Here is a 19,952-nt window from a genome sequence, read left to right as displayed (position 1 = left end):
CAAGGAGGAGGGAAAGAAAGCGTAGGAGGCACCGGGGAGCATTTGGCTGCAAACAAGAAGACATGAAGACCAGGAAAGCTGTTTTCAAAGGTACAAGAGCCGTTTCTCAAGCTGCTACTTGCAAGCAGAATATAACCCACTCTAGAAGAGACAACCAGCCTGTGGGGACACCAGCTTTGTCTGCTTTCAACGGTTACGACCAATAGGGGCCCTAGGACTTGCCATCAAATGGTCCATCAGACACGGATCTTCTAGAATAGTCCTTAGAGAGCTGCAGTGAAGAACGCAGGAACAGTGGATCTGGGATTGATATCCGTATGACCAGATGTGCTGTCTTCCGAACAAAACAGAACAAGTTAAAACAAGCAAACAAAAAAAAATTTAACACACACACAAACAGGATTGACAATTGGCAATCAAGCCAAGAAAAATTTTTTAAAGGCTTATAGGGCAAACAGTGGGCAGGAAAAGTGTAGTTTTTTTTTAATACAACATAAATCAAAACAAATAATAAAACTCAACACAGGGTCAATAGTTACTGTGTTCTGAGGGAAAAACATAGGACTTTAGGATTTTATCCAGAGTGTTCAGTTGAAAGATACAAGCAGGTAATGAGAATCTGAGGATATACTATGGGAATATGTCACTGGAATATACTACTGTAATATTTCATTTTAAAGGTTGTTGATGGGGGGCTGGAGAGATGGCTCAGAGGTTAAGAGGACTGGCTGCTCTTTAGAGGACCCTAATTCAATTCCCAGCACCCACATAACAGCTCACAACTGTCTGTAACTCCAGTTCCAGGAAATCCGACACCCTCACACAGATATGCATGCAGACAAAACACCAACACACATAAAAATAAATAAAAAAGAATCACTAACAATGAAGTCGTTGATGGGGCTGGAAAGATGGCCCAACAGTTAGAACTGCGTACTGTTCCTGCCGAGGACCCGAGTTTAGTTTCCAGCAGCCATAGCAGATGGTAAATTGTCTATTACTCCAGCTCCAGGGGATCTGACACCCTCTTCAATGGCACTGCACTTGTGTGCACACCACCACCACCACTTCCACCACACACACACACACACACACAATTAAATATAAAACAAATATTTTTAAAAGTTGTTGATGACTTTGAAATGCAGCAACTAATGGATAAGTCAAAATTTAGAAAATGAAAACATGGGAAAGACGCAGAAATCACTGCTGCATCCCATGGGTTGCAGGCCATGGGAGTGATGTCAATGTTACACCCTCAAGGGATCGTTAACAGGATCAAAATGAGAGCTGGTGTAGTAGTGCATAGATGTAATCCCACCACTCAGAATTGAGGCAGGAGGATCAAGAGTTGGAGGCTAGCTTGCCTTACTGGGACTCGGGAAGGCAGACGGGCTGTGTCTTAGAGCCTCTGTTGCTGCGATGAAACACCACGACCAAAGAGCAACTTGGGGAGGAGAGGGTTTATTTCACTCACAGTTCCATCCAACAGTTCATCATCCAAAGCAGTGAGGGCAGGAACTCAAGCAGGGCAGGATCCTGGAGGCAGGAGCTGATGCAGAAGCCAAGGAGGGGTGATACCGGCTTGCTCAGCCTGCTTTCTTATAGAACCCAGGACCAGCAGCCCAGGGATGGAACCACCCACAATGGGCTGGACCTTCCCCATCAGTTAAGAAAATGCCTGACAGGTGGATCTTATGGCTTTTCTCAGGTGAGGGTCCCTCCTTTCAGATGACTCTAGCTTGTGTCAAGTTGACATAAAACTAGCCAGGACAGTCAGGCAGGCCAAGCATAGGTAGTATTAGAAGAGGTGGGAGCAGGTTATGAATGTACTAAAAACAAAAAAAAAAAATTAAAATCCTCTCAAATTGGAACATCGTTTTACCCAGTGAGATGGCTTAGTAAGAAAGCACTTGCCGCGGAAGACTGATGACCTGAGTGGATCCGGGGAATCCACGGCAGGAAGGAAAGAACTGATGGCTGAAAACTGTCTTCTAACCTACACACACACACACACACACACACACACACACACGCATGCACATGCACACTTACAGACACACATTGGTAAGCATGTGCCTACACTCACGCATATGCACACATACTAATAATAAACAAAATTTAAAATAAATAAAGCACTTCAACCTAATATGTTTCTTTGTTGTTGCTGTTGTTGTTTTAAAATTTTTAAAATACTCTTCTGACATGGTGCCTCACACCTGCAATCCAGGCTAGCCAGAACACTGAGATTGCAACACGTTCAGAGCAAGTTCCAGGCCAACCAGAGATATGTTACGAGACCTGGTCCCAAGAAATAAAATAAATAGAAATGAAAGAAAAGAACCTCAGACGAACTGCACTGGGCCTTTCAGGAGGTATCTTGGGTGGTGGAGATGTATTTATGAAGTTTAACATTTTCCTCATCTTTTCAATTTCCATTTGTGTGTGGTCCTGAGTTTAGTAGTTCACTGAAAATGGCCAGTACAGCGTGCTAAGCTGCAGTGGAATGGATTGCCTAACCTGAGTCTATTGTGCTTTCCTTCAGGGTCTGGTATGGTCAAAACTGTATTTGACCATCATAGCACAAGTTCCTGAGGGACCAAGGTGCCAGTAGTCAGATGCTCATATGTATGTGACACTTGAATTCTGTGAGTCCAGCATGACCACTGTGGTACCAGTAGGGCGCCATGTTGAAGCACCAACAGCCACACTGTGGCTCTGGAATGCACAGCTAACTAACAAATTAGCAATTGTGAGGAAGAAATATAAGGCAGAAATATAGTCTCTTATTGTTCTGGAGCTCAGAGGTCCAGAAGCATTATCCCTGGGCTGAAATCAAGGTGTCTGGAGGGCTAGCCTCCAGAGGCTCCCCGGGAAACCCATCCCTTAGTCTCTTCCATCTTCTAACCTCTGGAAACTTCCTTTCATTTTAGTGCCACAAGATCTTCAGCATCAAATCCCCTTTAATCGTACTCCCCTTCCCATCTCTGCTCAGGACACACTCGGTTGTCTTTAGAGTCTGCTCTAGCAAGATTCGGACAAGTCCTGTCTCTGGAAGCTCACCTATCACGTCTGCCAAGCCCATTTCTGCACCGGTAATAGCGCCAGGTCTGACATTATGATGTAGGCACCGTGTATATGTGTGTGTGTGTGTGTGTGTGTGTGTGTGTGTGTGTGTGTGTGTGTGTGTGTGTAAAGGGGGGGTATGTTCAACCTATCTTGGGCAGCATAATCCTGGAGTATAGGTGTGGGGCAGTAGCTCCCACTTGTTGGCATTCCTGACCATTCAAGAGTAGATATTGCCTGACTCACCAGTTCCGAGTCCATCCTAAAAGCCCAAGCCACCACACTTTTCAGTCTTGTTGTACCCAATTCCCTGTCTACTCAGCCTGCAAAAGAGTTTCTGTTTTGTACAACTAAATCTCCTGTCACTCAAACCCATCAATGTCACACATTGACACAATTGTTTCTGTTTATCCCATAGACCTGTATTGACCGGCTCTCTCAGAGGCCTGAGCATGGCAAACAGGGGGCAGACAGGTTTTGCCCATTACCCTTCCCGCTCCCTTGCTAAAAACCATTAGATTATGGTGTTTGAGCATAGCCCCCAAGGTCCATTCCCTTGTTGGGCCACTGACTCATTCCTGAGACTCATTCCAAGGTCCAACAATCGAAATTCATTATTTGGCTGACATGTCCAATCAGGACTTACCAACTCACCCTAGCACACACTTCCCCCTTTTCCCCTCAAAAACCCACTCCTGAAAAATCAGACAACCAATAACAGCAACACAAGCTGCTGCTGCTTGCTGTCTGCCTTTGCCCAATCCAGAGGTAGTCCCCCACCCCCCACCCCCCGCCACCGCTTGCCCCTCTGGAGTAATAAACATCCTTTGTGTGAGAATTTGGTGTCTAGCTGTGTCCTGTGCTGACTCCGAGGAGGCCACCTCTTCCCTTACATGTATGTACATGAATTTCTATATAACCAGACTACACATTTATTATGCCAATTACACAAAGAAAAAGCAGTGTCTTTTTCAAATTATTTGTTTAGAAACTTGCCCTGATACCTATTTTAAGCTTTTTTAGCCCTGTGGTTGTTGTGGCGGGTGGAACACAATGAAGGTGGGCTGTGGATGTAACTTGATCTAGTAAAGTTAATGCCATGAAATAACGCAAGAAGTTCATCTGGTAAACCCTGACTCCGCATCCCCTCTCCTTCTCCATGCTCCTATCGAAGGCAGTCTGTCTGCATGGAGTAAGATGGACTGTATGAAACCATTGTGGCTTTAGTGGGGAAGGGAAGATGAAGTCCTCAGAAGCCTGCTTGACACCGGCTGTCACCAAGATTCTCTGCTATGACTGACTGCTCCAGGCTGTTCCTTGGGAGACATCCACCACTGGACTTAAAGTTCTACACATTCAGGCTGCTGCCTGACTCTGTTCCCTGTCGGCCCCTCTGCATTCCTGCTCTCAGATAGGCAGGAAACTCTGGGCCCCTGGAGGCCCACACTAGTCATGGCTAGTCTTAGGTCAATTTGACACACAAACTAGAGTTATCCAAAAAAAAAAAAAAGGAAACCTCAATTGAGAAAATAACTGCATAAGATCTGACTGTAGGGCATTTTCTTTTTCTTTTTATATTTTATTTTTTTAATTGGGCACCTCTTAGATTTTCTTAAATTTATTTATTATTCTTTTGTATACATTGGTGTTTTGCCTGCATGTGTGAGGGTGTCAGATCTTGGAGTTACAGATGGTTGTGAGCTGCCATGTGGTTGCTGGGAATTGAACTCAGGACCTCTGGAAGAACAACCAGTGCTCTTAACCTCTGAGCCATCTCTCCAGCCCTGGACATTTTCTTTTTTTTTTTTTTTTTTTTTTTTTTGGTTTTTCGAGACAGGGTTTCTCTGTGTAGCTTTGCGCCTTTCCTGGAACTCACTTGGTAGTCCAGGCTGGCCTCGAACTCACAGAGATCCGCCTGGCTCTGCCTCCCGAGTGCTGGGATTAAAGGCGTGCGCCACCACCGCCCGGCGACATTTTCTTAATTAGTGATTGATGAGGGAGGGCCCAGTCCATTGTGGATGGGGTCATCCCTGGGCTAGTGGTCCTGGGTTCTACAAGAAAGCAGGCTAAGCAAGCCATGAGGAGCAAGACAGTAAGCAGCACCCATCCATGGTCTCTGGATCAGCTCTTGCCTCCAGGTTCCTGCCCTGTCAGAGTTCCTGTCCTGACTTTCTTCCATGATGAACAGCGATATGGAAGTGTTAGCTGAACAAACCTTTTTCTCCCCACTTGCTTTTTGATCATGATGTTGTGTCACAGCAATAGAAACCCTAAGACAGACACACTGCCTCCAGAGCCCAGGACAGTTGTCTGCCTGGGCCCAACCCATGTAGCCGCTCCACTGGAGGTGGGGAGAGGCAGGGTGACCTCTTTGTAGATTGTATGGGGATACCCTGAGATCCTGAGCTCTCTTCAGCTATCTGGATATTTTGATACCTTTTCTGCATTCAAGTTTGGTTCTGAGGGAGATTGAAAACCAGAACCTGTGACAGAACCTTTCTTTCCCCACAATTCCCAGAGCCAGAGAGGCACCGGTTGGGTTTTTTTGTATTGGTTTTTGTTTTTGTTTTAACTATAGCACATCCTGCTGGCACGATCTTTCCGGAGCAGCCAGTTTCATGGCATGGTCATGCCCAGGAGGGACAACACTCTATGCTGGAGAAGAAATTCTATGGTCCGACCCCTGCAGATCGCATCTTGATGTCTAAGGGGAAGCTATCATACTTGAGAAGTCTTTTCTTTCTTGATCCTGTTGGGCGCTCATGAACAGTTGGTTGACATCAAGGAATTTGGCTGTGATCAATGTTCTCAGTTCTAGGCAATACCCATTCATCACCCCCCAAACAATGAGCCTTGTCACTCTGTCACTCAATTCCAATGATAGAAGGTTGCTGGGAAGCAATGAAGGGAGGGATTAGAATGGATGTTTAGTTTCTGACAGCCATACCTGTTACCTGTTAATAGCCGACTGGAATGACATTCATTACAGTTTAATCACAGTTGCCTTTAGATTTAGACAATTTAGGTGGATTACTTCCTTCTCTGTGCTCTTGGTTACTGCCTACATTTTGAAAGTAAGCATTCATCTAATAAAATGCCCTTACAATTTGGTTTTAAGGCTTTCTTCCTGAAAAAAATGTTCTCTTCCACATCAAGAAGCATTACATAGATAGCCCACAGTTCCACATTCAGTCATTCTACGATTTATGGAGCAATTGCTATGCTTCAGATCACATGCTAGGCATTAAGAATCGAGAAACTAATTAATGCTATGTCTCCCTTTTAGTCACAGTTCAATGGTGTATACTAAACATATAGCTCTAGCACATTCTTTTCTTTTTTTGTTTTTTGTTTTTGTTTGTTGGTTTGTTTTGTTTTGTTTTTTTGAGACAGGGTTTCTCTGTGTAGCTTTGGAGTTTGTCCTGGGACTCTCTCTGTAGACCAGGCTGGCATCAAACACAGAGATCTGCTTGCCTCTGCCTCCCAAGTGCTGGGATTAAAGGCATGTGCCATCACTGCCCGGCGCTCTAGCACATTCTGATCATTATAATCCTGTGACCTCATGACTTCATGTGTCATAAAGCATTGACTTAATTTCACAACACACCCTTTTTTATTCTTCTCTTTTTTAAGATTTTTTTTTTTTTATGTGTAGAGTATTTTGCTTGCATGGATGTCTGTGCACCCACACATAAACTACCTGTGAAGGGCAGAAGAGGGCATCCGATCCACTGGAATTGGAGTTACAGATGGCTGTGAGCCATTGTGTGGGTGCTGGGAACCAAACCTGGATCCTCTGCAAGAGCCACAGGGCTCTGAAATGCTGCCCCATCTCTCCAGCCTCACAACACACCCTTCTAAAGCATCCACATATGAACCAGACCCTACAAAGGAAATAAATGAATAATCTTCTCTGGAGAGTGTTTCATCCTGAGCCTCACAGGCCGTTCATCCAGCAAGACAAATTTCCCTCCAAGACAGCAAGACCAAGTTCACAGGCTGGGCCTCTTCCGCCTTTAACCTGTACCCACTTGGTCTACCCACAGGAAGCAGCACGTGTTTGAAGGAGTGAGACAGAACAGATTCTGCACTCTAGAGCAAACACAGGTGGAGAGATGGGCAGCTGTGTAATGCTGGGTCAAGGTTCTGCAGACACCAGGGAGGAAGTGAGTAAGGCACCGTCAGAGTTCTGCACCGTTCCACACAGCAGGGCTCTTCCAACCCAGGCTCCACCTTGAGCTGAATCACTGGCTTCCTCCTCCTGCCTGGTCACAGCACAGCAGCCTCTCTTCCAACTGCGCTGCTGAGAAAATGCAGAAACTCTGTATTTCAAGGTGGATGGCTGAAAATGCCTTTCGTTCCTCATCCCTGAGTCCAGGACATGTCACTGACCTGCTGAGTCACATTTGGCAAATTCAGAGTCTCTCTACTTCCCCTGAGAAAAAATGGTTTACGAAAAGCTTGAGAACATTTTACTTGCAAAAGCTATATAAGCATACAAATATAATAGTGTTGTCTACCGAAGGGCATTTATACGTACACAAATCAATTTAAAAACTCTTTGAACTTTGAAGATTTAATTATCATTGTGTGTGGGTTTGTGGTGATGTAGGATGGAGCACACATGCCACAATACGTTTGTGGAAGTCAGAGAACAACTTTTTCGGGCTGATCCTCTCCTTCAGCCTTTTTTGTTTTTTTTCAAGACAAAGTTTCTCTGTGTAGCCCTGGCTGTCCTGGAACTCACTCTGCAGACCAGGTTGGCCTCGAACTCACAGAGATCCGCCTGCCTCTGCCTCCCAAGTGCTGGGATTTAAAGGCCACCTGCTGTGGGATGGTCTGTATGTCAAATGTGTTGCTGATTGGTCAATAAATAAATCACTGATTGGTCAGTGGCCAGGCAGGAAATATAGGCGGGACAAGGAGGAGAAAAAACTGAGAAGTGGAAGGCTGAGAGAGAGACACTGCCAGCCGCCATGATGACAAACAGCATGTAAAGATGCCGGTAAGCCACGAGCCATGTGGCAAGGTATAGATTAATGGAAATGGATTAATTTAAGCTGTAAGAACAGTTAGCAAGAAGCCTGCCACGGCCACACAGTTTGTAACCAATATAAGTCTCTGTGTTTACTTGATCGGGTTTGAACGGCTTGGGACTGGCAGGTGAGAGAGATTTGTCCTGACTGTGGGCCAGGCAGGAAAACTCCAGCTACAGCCACCACTGCCTAGCTTCTTCTACTTTTATGTAGACTTTAGATATCAAACTCAGGTCACCAGGCCTACTCAGCAAGCACCTTTACCAGCTAAACCATCTCACGAGTCCAAAAACATACTTTTCTTTAAAATAATTATGTTTTAAATTTTTAAAAAAGGTTTATTTTATGTATGTGAATGTTTTATCTGCATGTATCTGCACAGAAGAGGTCATCTGACTCCTTAAAACTACAGTTATAGATGGTTATGAGCCAACATATGGGTGCTAGGAATTGAACTCAGGACCTCTGAAAGAGCAGCAGGTGCTCTTAACTATTGAGCCATCTCTCTACCCCATAAATTTTTATTTTTATTAATATGTATGCATGTGTGTATGTGTGTGTTTATGCACATGTGTGTGCAGATGCCCACAGAGAACAGAAAACGTCAGATCCCTTGGAGCTAGAGTCACAGGCGGTTAAGAACCATCTGACATAGGTGTTGGGAACTGAATTCTGACCCTCTGAAAGAACAGTGAGTATTCTTAACCACTGGTCCATCTCTCAGCCTCCGAAACCTATTTTTATTGGAGGTTTCTGGGCATGATGGTGGATGCCTTTAATCCCAACAGACAGGAGACAGTGGCAAGTGGATCTCTGTGAGTTCAAGACCACCCTGGTCTATATAGTGTATTCTAAGCCAGTTAGGACTACATAATGAGACCCTGTCTAAAGGAAAAACGTTCTGGGAATGGCTGATGGGGTGGCCCAGCAGTTAAAAGTACTTGTTACTCTTGTAGAGGACCAGGGTTCATGTTTTAAAACCCATACAGCAGCTCAAAATTGTCTATAATTCCACTCCCAGAGGATCTGATGCCCTCTTCTGGCCTCCAAAGGCACAGCATGCACATGATGCATACACCCATACGCAAGCAAAACATAAAATAATAAAACAAATACATTTTAAAAATTGCTATAATTTGTTTTTCACTAGCATGAAAGCCCTTGGAATGAATTGTTTGCACTCTTCTAACACTTAGCATGGCAGTTATAATGAAGCTAGGTATTCCTCCACTGAATTCTTACACCCAGTGAGAAGTGCATGTATGAAGCCAAGCATCCTGGAAGTGTCATGAAGTCTCATGAGTGCATTTGGACTTGGGGGGGGAGTTTTTAAAAATCTCCTTCATCAGATTTTTAAAGGTATAAGCCAACCAAAATGGCCAAGAACCACTAAAATCCCTTGATATATATTTATTGAATAAGTAAAAGGCTGCTATTTCTTTTTCTTTGAGTTTAATCAACAATTCTGGTCATGTTCCAGAATCGGGGGAATTTACATCATTGCATGGTATCTATCTGGGTCATGTTAATGCCAAGTGCAAAGAACAGAAATGAAAAGAAAAGGAAATCAGACATTGAGATCACTCTGCTGGTACTGGAGGAAGAGCTGAGACAGCCTCAGCTAACACTGCTCTCTCACAAGCCAACACAATATGCTCAGGCTATCGATTTTAACAGCGGTCAAACTATTATGAAAATGTCAGTATGGTATCCTGCAAAGAGAAGACACTGGATGGTGCTAAGAACATAAGATGAAAAAACAAAACAAAACAAAAACCAAGACACTGTAAAACTGTTTCCACAGCTGGGCGGTGGTGGCGCATGCCTTTAATCCTAGCACTCGGGAGGCAGAGGCAGGCAGATCTCTGTAAGTTCGAGGCCAGTCTGGTCTACAGAGTGAGATCCAGGACAGGCATCAAAACTACACAGAGAAACTCTGTCTCAGGAAAAAAAAAATCTGTTTCCACAAAGACTTTACCAGAACTTAATTTTGTCAAGTGCTTTAGGCCTGTTTTAGGGACTCAGTCTCTCAGCGTGACTTCTAAACTGATAACCTTGCAACAGCAACAAGAAGAAGAAAAGTAAATTCAAATGAGCTATGTATTGATCTAAAGCAGTATTGTACTAAATTTGTGTTGCTTTTTTTTATAACCTTAAAAAAACCTCCTTTTCCTCAATAAACCAGCATTGCCTTGGGCGGGGGGGTTAAGCTTTGTTCTGTTTTTCCTTTATAATTCCTAGCATACTGTACAGAGCATGGGGCTTTACTGTCACTGGCGTTGCAGAAATACTGTCATCGATAAGACAGAGTGACAAGTGTTAAGTGATCGGAGAGGTCTCTGTGTGTGAGATTGTTTCACTTCTCAGTCACTTATCTGATTTCTGTAGCAGGGAACATGCTGGTCTGTACCAAGCCCAGAGCTAGGATCGAGAGTGTGTATAAACTACAGACATTGTAGCAGAGCCCCAAACCTAGCAGGCCCCAAGACGAAGCACAACTGACTCCATGATGGAAGTGCCATTCAGGCTGTAAAAGCTCACCATGTAGACAGCACCACTAAAACAAAGGCCCAACCCATCAAAGCCCATAGCTCTGGGACTCTCTAACTGTGCTAAGCTGCCTTTTGGCGTCTACTGTTCTGCTTCTGACTAACTGTTCTTGTTAATGGAAGTGTGTCAACCTAGAACATGGTTTTTGTGCTTAAAATCTCACCCCAAGAAAGGCTTGGGGGACTAGACTGGGATCCCGAACACTCAGTGTAGTTGCTGGCTGGCTAATAAAGACTTTGTATTGGCTTAAACCCACATCCAAACAGTCTTCTCTGTAAATACCCTCCAACACTCACACCTGCTTTCTAGTTTGGGAACATGAAGAAGTCACTCAATTGAACTCTAAAAAGGAAACTCTGGTCCTGGGGGTATAGCTCAGTGGTAGAGCTCTTGCTAGCTGGGATTTAATTTCCAACACTACAAATAATGATACTAATAATTAATAATAATAATCACATGTTTAATCTTACATGATTTTCTTTTTAAAAATATTTATTCATTTTTGTTTTATGTATATGAGTGTTTAACTGCATGTATGTATGTGTATCATGTGTGTATCTGGTGCCTATCAAGGCCAGAAAAGGGTGTTGGATACCTTGGAACTGGAGATATAGACAGTTGTGAGCTGCCATGTGGGTGCTGAGAACTGGACACAGATCATCTACAAAAGTAGCAAGTGCTCTTAACTGCTGAGCCTTAAATTTTCTCTGCAGCCTAAATTTTAATTTTTAACTAATATTTTAAAATAGAAATAATACCAAAAAAGCACATGAAACAAATGTAGGATTTAACAAATTATTATGAGACTAATATTCTTTTTGTTGTTGTTGTTGTTTTGTTTTTCGAGACAGGGTTTCTCTGTGTAGTTGTGGTGCCTGTCCTGGATCTCGCTCTATAGACCAGGTTGGCCTCCAACTCAGAGATCTGCCTGGCTCTGTCTCCCAAGTGCTGGGATTAAAGGTGTGCACCACCACTGCCCGGCTGAGACTAATCTTCTTATAACCTACATCAAAATCAAGAAACAGTATTTGGCCGTGCACTCCAGATTCCCCTGCGTGTATCCTGGCCCTATAGTGCCCTCATATCCCAAGAAAGTGCTATCCCGACTTCTTAGAGAACTGGTTCTCAAAGGCGGTTCATGAATGAATCTGCACCATCACTTCGATGTTGACAGCAAGGGAGACTACTATCAGGAGCCCTCAGCAGAAACTCCATGTGGCCGTGTGGAACCTTGAAATTCATATGTTAAGAAATCTAGCAGGTGATTCTCATGCGTGCTTAAAGCTTGAGAGCCACTGTTGGTGATAATCAGTCCCTTGTGTCTTTATTATTATTTTTTAATCACCAAATATGAACTTCTGAACAGTGGTTTGTTCTGGCCCGGTTTTTACGTTACACGTGCCTTTGCGTCTCTTCGACTGTAAAGTTCCCTGCATCAGCCTCCTCTTTTCTTACACTTTATCTGTAAGGGAAGCCAGGCTCTGTAACCTGCCCAATCCCCCTCCCCACCCCTATTTTGGATGCTGCTGATTGTAGACGCCCCATGCAGTTCAACAAACTCTTCTGTCCTCTGCGTTCCCTGCAAACTGGCAACTAGGTCCAGACGCTTAATTGGATTTCCGTCTGACCTCTTTGGCAAGACCACAGCTGTGTTCTTCTCTTGTCAAGAGGTGCACAATATCCACTTGTCATGCTCTTGGGGAAGTGAAAAGTTGGAGATAGTGCTTAGATACATTAATTCATTAAGGGTCACAAACAGTCACAGCCAAATCCTGCCATTTGCTTTTCATTTATTACCTAAATGGTTTTCACAGAGAACTGTTCTCCCATTTGTATGCACATACTTCTTGATTCTTTCCTATTTTTAACCAGTTTTCGAGATAATGAGTTAGTTCCCCCATCATCTTCCAAAAGTGGCTAATAATTTTTAAAATTTAATTATATACTCGAAGACTTCCACATATTTGATATGTAAGTACTATCATTGTCAATGGTCAGATTAAATCCCGCGAATTAGTGCCACTTCAAGTTGGTTTCTGAACCTTTCTAGAAACTATCTAGGATGGCAATGTGCTTCAGATGTGCTTTGCATATTTCCTGCCCTAAATAATTTCTTTCAGAAATCATGGCTTCTTTTAGAGAGAAATAATATCTCCAGATCACAATGGGGGCCCTAGTGGAGCTCATTTTGACGGGGTAAGCATTGTTTTTAGACATTAAAAAATGATTGGTTTTATTTTTTGTATACAAGCGTTTGCCTGCGTGAATGTAAGTGCACCATGTGTGTGCAGTGCCTTCAGGGTCCAGAGAGGGTGTTGGATCATCTGGACTTACAGATGTTTGTGAGCTACTGTGTAAGTGCTGGGAATCAAACCTGGGTCCTCTGGAAAAGCAGCCAGTGTTCTTAACTGCTGACCAACTCCCCAGCTCCCCCTCTTAGGCAGTTTTAATGAATGAAATTTAAAGCATGTTGGTGGCGGGGAGGTCTGGTACTGTGTAATAAATTACTTCAAGGTATAGCTTTTTATAACACTATTATCTCAAACTGTTTTTATGGGTCAAGAATCCCAGAGTGGCATACAAGAATGGTTTAAATTAGAATTTTTTGTGAGGCTGTGACCAGCCAGGCTGTAGTCAGGACTTGGTGGGACTGGAAGATTAGCCTTCTAATCCAAGCCAATTGGTGCCAGCTCTTTGCAGGACCTCATGGTCCTTCCCAAAAGGCATGGCAGCTGGCTTCCCCAAGAGAAAGTGATTCAAGAGAGCATGACAGAAGCCACAGTGATTTTGATGATAGTCTTGTCAATCACATGACGTTCTATGGCTTACATGAGTCAGAGGAGGAGATGGTGCTATAGAAGGGTGTGTATGACTGAGGAGAGTGTTACTGGTGACCATCCTTGAGGTTAGTTGGTATTTAAAGATAGAAAATAACTCTATTGGGTAGTTTTTATTGTCATCTTGATACAAGCAAGACGAAAGAGTCTCCATTGAGGAACTGCCCTGTGACCACATCTATAGGGAACTGTCTTGATTGTTGATTGATGAGGGAGGGCCCAGGCATGGTGGGTGTTAGCACCTCTGAGCAGGGAGTTTTGAGAGTAGGCTGAGCACAAGCCAGAGGGAGCAAACCAGAAAGCAGCATTCTTCCATGGTTTCTGCTTCAGTTTCTGCCTTGATTTTTCTCACTAACAGCTTGTGTGAGCCAAATAATCCCTTTCCTTTCTGTATTAACTCCTTTTCTATTACTACGATTAAAAACACCAAGACCAAGGCAACTTTTAGCAGGAAGGGTTTATTTGAGTTTATGGTCCCAGAGGAATAAGAATCCATCACTGTCACTTTGAAGGCATGTTGACTGGAGCAACGAGCTGAGAGCTCACACCCTCAGTGGCAAACACGGAGCAGAGAGCAAACTGGGAGTAGAATGAGACCTTAAAAGCTCTCAGAACCCATCCCACTTCCTCCATATTTCCTTCAGCAAGGCCACACCTCCAAAGCCTCCCCATACAGTGCCACCAACTAAGGACCAAGGGTTCAAATATCCGAGACTATGGGGGCCTCTATCACTCAAACTATGACACTTTCTACGTTGCTTTTGATCATGGTGTTATCATGGCAACGGAAAGCAAACGTGGACAGTGTACGCCATGTGATACTTCTGGTCATAGTATAGGGGCTTAGCTTCTAGTTTAGCTTACTTTCTACTGTATCAGAGATTCTTTCTTCCACAGTGAGAATTGTAGGAATGAGAATATCTCATAATTGCCCACTTATTTTACTATTAGTTCAGGTCTTTGGAGAAGGAAACATCAAGGCAGGGTTGAACATGCAATAGGTTTGGAAGGGAAACCTATGGGCCATGTAAAGGAAAGGAGACTAGAGTCACAGGGATACAAGGCAAATCTCACAATAGGAACTGGAAAAGGGAGGGGGCTGGGTAGGCAGAGCCTTGGAGCGTGGCTCAGTTCTTAGACTGTTTTTGTCCAAAGGGAGACTCTTTCAGCCAAGGCTACCTGTTATACAAGTCCTAAAGCCAACAGGAATAGCTCTGCAGTACCCCACTATTGTGGCATATTTAAAATGTGTTTCATTCAGCCAGGCGGTGGTGGCGTACGCCTTTAATCCCAGCACTCGGGAGGCAGAGCCAGGCGGATCTCTGTGAGTTCGAGGCCAGCCTGGGCTACCAAGTGAGTTCCAGGAGAGGCGCAAAGCTACACAGAGAAACCCTGTCTCGAAAAGCCAAAAAAAAAAAAAAAAAAAAATGTGTTTCATTCACTTATGCTGTGGAATATTTAATGATGCAAAAATGTGTTACATTCTTTTATGTTGCATTTGTTTAACTCTGTGAAGCTGTGTTACTTTGCCTGTGTAAAACACTTGATTGGTCTAAAAAAGAGCTGAATGACCAATAGCTGGGCAGGAGAGGAATAGGCGGGGCTGGCAGGCAGAGAGGATAAATAGGAGCAAGAAGAGAAGAAGGAGAAGTGGGAAAAGGAGGAGAGGAGGACACCAGGGGTCAGTCACACAGCCAGCCATGGAGTAAGAAGGAAAGAGAGGTATATAGACTAGAGAAACGTAAAAGCCCAGAGGCAAAAGGTAGATAGGATAATTTAAGAAAAGCTGGCTAGAAACAAGCCAAGCTAAGGCCAAGCATTTATAAGCAAGAATAAGTATTTGTGTATTTATTTGGGAGCTGGGCAGCAGGCCCCCAAAGATTAAAAAAAATAACAGACAACTACACCCTACTGTGCTCATTCACTGGCTGAGAGCAGCTCTGTGGGAAATGGGCTCTGTGCAGTGGTACCCTGATCGCAAATGGGAGGTAGATGCAGAAGATGCAAGTTAGGGCTGTCAGTCGATTATACCCCTGGAAAGTGGAGGTCAGAGGTACATTTCCCTGTAACCTACAACTTTGTTGTGATACACAATAGACTCTGACTGGTCATTTCAATATTACTACCAATATGGTCACTGTTGAGCTGGAACATTCTTCACATACTCACCTCATTGCCCACTTCTGTATCCACAGCATCAGAATATCGCAGTTCATGTTGTATCTGTTTCTTTTTCCTTCATTCAACATGCCCACATTTTATAAACCTTCTGTCAGGTTAAAATTACATATATCCATCATCTGCCCTTGTCATAGTCCATTAAACTGATTTCAGCGTATCGGTTCATATTTGAGAGACATTTAGAACAAAGCCTAGTCATTTACATACACTACTGTAAGTAAAAGGTGTAGCTTTGCCCCTGAGTTTGTTAACCAGCCGACCTATTGTTTGATGAGCTCCAGGCCACTGAGAGACCCTGTCTCAAAAAACAAGGTGCACAGTTCCTGAGGACAACACTTCATGTTGTCTTCTAGCCTCCACACATACATGTACATGTGTGCACTCTTGTCTGCTTCCCCATGAATATGCACACATACATACACATCAAGATCTATGACCCTGAGGTATCTGACTTCATCTGAGACTCCAGAGCCCAAAGTAGACAACCCAGAGTAGTGATAGCTCAGGAAGTAATGATGTGCCAATCCTCCCATGTTGGGGTAATTCACATCCTAGGATCCAACACGGGCCCAATGTGGATTTTTAAAGCTAAAATAGGAGACTTGGAGAACACGTCTTGGAGCAGGTTTTTGTTTTTGTTTTTGTTTTTTGTTTTGTTTTGCTTTGCTTTGCTTTTTGTTTGTTTGTTTTGCATCAGGAGAGTGCGGGGCCAAGGGCAAAGTGTGGGTTCAACCCTTCTGCTGTCAGAAATACTTCAGTGGCAGGCAGGAGAGATGGCTCAGAGGTTAAGAGCACTGGCTGCTCTTCCAGAGGTCCTGAGTTCAATTCCCAGCAACTACTTGGTGGCTCACAACCATCTATAATGAGATCTGGTGCCCTCTTCTGGTGCACAGGTGTACGTGCAGGCAGAACACGGTATACATAATAAATAAATACATTAAAAATAAAGAAAAGAAATACTTCAGTGGGAATGCTTAAGAAGCATTAATCTATATATAACTCAGGCATTGAGAGGAAATTTTCAGCTTTTAAAACATAATTTAAATAACAATAAGTGCCGATTCATAAAGAAGCAGAGTAATTGTTCCAGAAACACAGGGTTTCATCTGGGCTGTGTCTTTCCTCTCCTTCCCTATTCACAGCCCCCGAGTTGTCACAATACAAAATGGCTCTGTAAATTAGTTAAGTATACAGAGACAAATGCAGGCAAACGCACATGCGTGAGGAGAATCCAATTAAGATTCCCCAGATGAAGGCTCTCTGTGAGAACGTGACATAGAACCTTCTGATAACTCACCCATGATGAATGTGCACAAAGATTACAAAGGATTTCTTTGGCTTGCTATATGAGAACCTCTGATTACCCCTTCCCCGTCTCCTTCACCTTTACCACATCTCTGGAAGCATGATGTTGGCCTTGTAGACGCTAGTGGCCTGGGTTTTTTTGTGCTCACCAGGGAACTATAGTGACCACTGTATTACAGTTCTGGTGGGAAGGCAGGGCAATTCTCCATCTTGCAGAGAAATCCATGTGTGTGTCCGTGACTATTCCTGGTCCAAATCCTGTCTTGGCCTTAGATTTAAGGAGAGGGCTAAAAAGCAAATGGGTGGTTAGCTTTGCCTCCTGAATTCTCCTCTGGGCTATACTCTTCCCACTCAAACCAAACACCTCCCACCTGCCAAGAAAAAAAAATCTGGTGTTAAAATATAATCAGACTTGTAAAACAGAACATGGGGTGATTATTTTAATGACAAGATTTTTTTTTCCTTTTCCAAAAGGAGCATTTGCCAATGGATTCCTTTAAATAACCAATCCCTTGCATGTTTAAGGGAAGTCATGATTGACAACAGCATGACGCATAGTAGAGCTTTTTTTGGAAACACATCCCATACGTGTCATTTGGGTGGCCCTCCTGGATGAGGACAATGGCGATCCAAGAGAACCAAGGCTGCATTGAAACAGCATTTCTAGAACCAACGTGAAACGTAATGGTCTTTGAATGTCCAGCATCTGGCTCACATGATCTAAAGCTGTGTCTTTCGGTCTCTTCTGCAGTGAGTGCCTGCTCCATTGGATTTGTCCTACAGCTGTTTCCAGACATACAGAGCTACAAGTTAAGCTCCAGGAGTTGATTGCCTGGAATTAAGGCTCAGGTACAATACTTCCCAGTTCCATTACCTTGGAGAAGTTATGATTTCATCTTTTTCAGCCTCTGTTTTCTCATCAGGATAAGGGATTGACATGAGTGTCAAGTACGATAACTTATTAAATGTGATATCTAACACCCTGCCTGCCTGCTATACACTAAGTTATTAGCTGCTATTAATAGCTGCTAGATGGACAGGATGCCATCCCAATGCCCAGGAAATAGGAGAACAGATGTCTTGGTCTATTCTAATTACAGGATCCACAAACCAGGCAAAGACTCAATACACAGCTTCTAATTATCTAGTTAGCACGGAAGGACAATCTATATTAGATTAAATTCCAAGCAGCTACTTTCAGCCAATATATCCTTACATTTCAAATGTTCCAGTTTTCTACCATCCATCTAGCACACCTACAGGGTACAAAGGGCAGGAAGTTCTTCCAAGTGTCTCACAGTGGGGAATGTTTGTTAATTAAAATCAGAACATCTTTAAGTGAGATACCAGGAGGTTTTTTTTGGGGGCTTGGGACAAGTGGAAGGAACGGCTAAGTTCTGCTTTTTAACGAGGGCTTGGTTAAAATGATGTCTGCTGTAATACACAGCAGTGGTTCTCATTAGCAGCCCAGCTCTCACCCAAACCCTGCGAGAAATACAGATTCTCAGGTCCCACTCAGAGTGATCAGAGCGCAGTAGTTTGTGGTTGAAGAAACCCTCGGGAGCAATATTGATCTCTCATATGGATGGCACACCACCCACTCTGTTCCCAGCAGACATCACTAATGAGATCTCAAAACTCTTTTCCACACAGTGCCCAGAGTGCCCCGAGTCACCACACATCAATCTGATTTGCCATGGCCGGTCAGCAGTTATTGATGGAAGGTCTCAATGAAGCATTCCTTCAGTTTCTTTCATTTCCCCTGCAGAGAGATTATGGCCCTGCTTAAAGAGGGTGAGACCCTCAGGACAACAAAAAAACAGGTTGGTTTCTGAACCTGAACATCATCCCTGACATAGACAAGCCCAGTTGCCATAGCACATGAAATTGCCTTCAGAAATACAGGCATGAAGTCTGCAGGGCAGGCTCTAGCCAGCAAGCTCAATCTCAGTATAATTGCCATTCAAATCCTGTAAAACTAGCTAAATGCCCAACTGAGATAGCATGAAAGACTCCTGCCAGCTACCTATTCATCCCCTAGCTATTCCTATACGCCAATTGTTATAAAAAGCTAGATCCCATCAAATTTTACACTCTGTCACTGATTAACTTTACCCTTTCTGGTCTGTTCCTCTTTCTAAAATCAATCTATCCTTTGGGGGTGGGGATTTAAATGGAAGAAAGTACTCACACCCTTTCAGATGGACTGTTACCTGGGATGTGACACCAAGATTTGTACAGGACGTTAGGATATCGGCTCGTTTCCTGTTTCTTGTATTTCTCCATCTACTTCTTATTCTTGCCAGTGGTGGTGGATTCTTTGGTGTTGTTTTGGTTTGGAGACAGGATCTTGTGTAGCGTAGGCTGGCCTTCAACTTGCTGTGACCTTGAACTCCTCCTGCCTCCCTCTCCCAAATATTTGGATTACAGGTATGTGTCCGCATGCCCAGATTCCTTTTATATGAAATTTTAATCATCAACATTCAGTATAGATTGTTCTTAGAGCATGGGCTCAACCTACAATCATGTTTGTACTGTTTTTATGTTTTCACTATGTGTTGTGGTGTTTCATTATCTAATATCTGGAACGTATGAAAGTCTCTTATTTAAAAATAGGACCTGAAAAACAAGGGAACTTCCTTTATATTTACCCATATTGCCTAATACACCTAAGTTAACTTGTCCAAGCTTTCAACGAATGTGTTTATTTCCTCAATAGCTTTTCTGACAGATGGTCACTGCTATTAGCGACAGCAGCTGAGATCTCGGGACTTGAAATATTCAAAGCAATTCAGCACAAATTCATAACTAGTGTTGCTTGAGTCTCAGTGCATGCCGGGAGTTCTCAGCTAGGAAGAGGACTTATGCTAAAACTAGCTGGGACTGTACCTCAATCCAAGCTCCCCTCCAAAGCCAAGAAGTCTAAACTGGGGCCCTGGAAATGGGCCGGGCATCCGAGCAACAGGCAGTGTTAGTC

The 19,952-nt window shown here is 43.6% G+C and overlaps 1 long non-coding RNA gene across 5 annotated transcripts in view; it reads left to right on the top strand.

Moving 5' to 3' along the window:
- Positions 1–19,952, top strand: part of LOC128111134 (uncharacterized) — a 123,562-nt gene that overhangs the window by 95,884 nt on the left and 7,726 nt on the right. For all 5 annotated transcript variants that reach the window (XR_008218499.1, XR_008218500.1, XR_008218501.1 and 2 more), the window contains 2 exons: positions 17,727–17,824; positions 18,629–18,798. This is a non-coding gene — a long non-coding RNA (uncharacterized LOC128111134). The remainder of the gene's footprint in view (positions 1–17,726; positions 17,825–18,628; positions 18,799–19,952) is intronic.

The sequence above is a fragment of the Peromyscus californicus genome, unplaced genomic scaffold (assembly GCF_007827085.1).
Source record: "Peromyscus californicus insignis strain IS unplaced genomic scaffold, ASM782708v3 Scaffold_15__1_contigs__length_86483966, whole genome shotgun sequence".
NCBI lineage: Eukaryota > Metazoa > Chordata > Mammalia > Rodentia > Cricetidae > Peromyscus > Peromyscus californicus.
The sequence above is the reverse complement of the archived record's forward strand: the minus strand, read 5'-3'. Positions and strand labels throughout refer to the sequence as shown.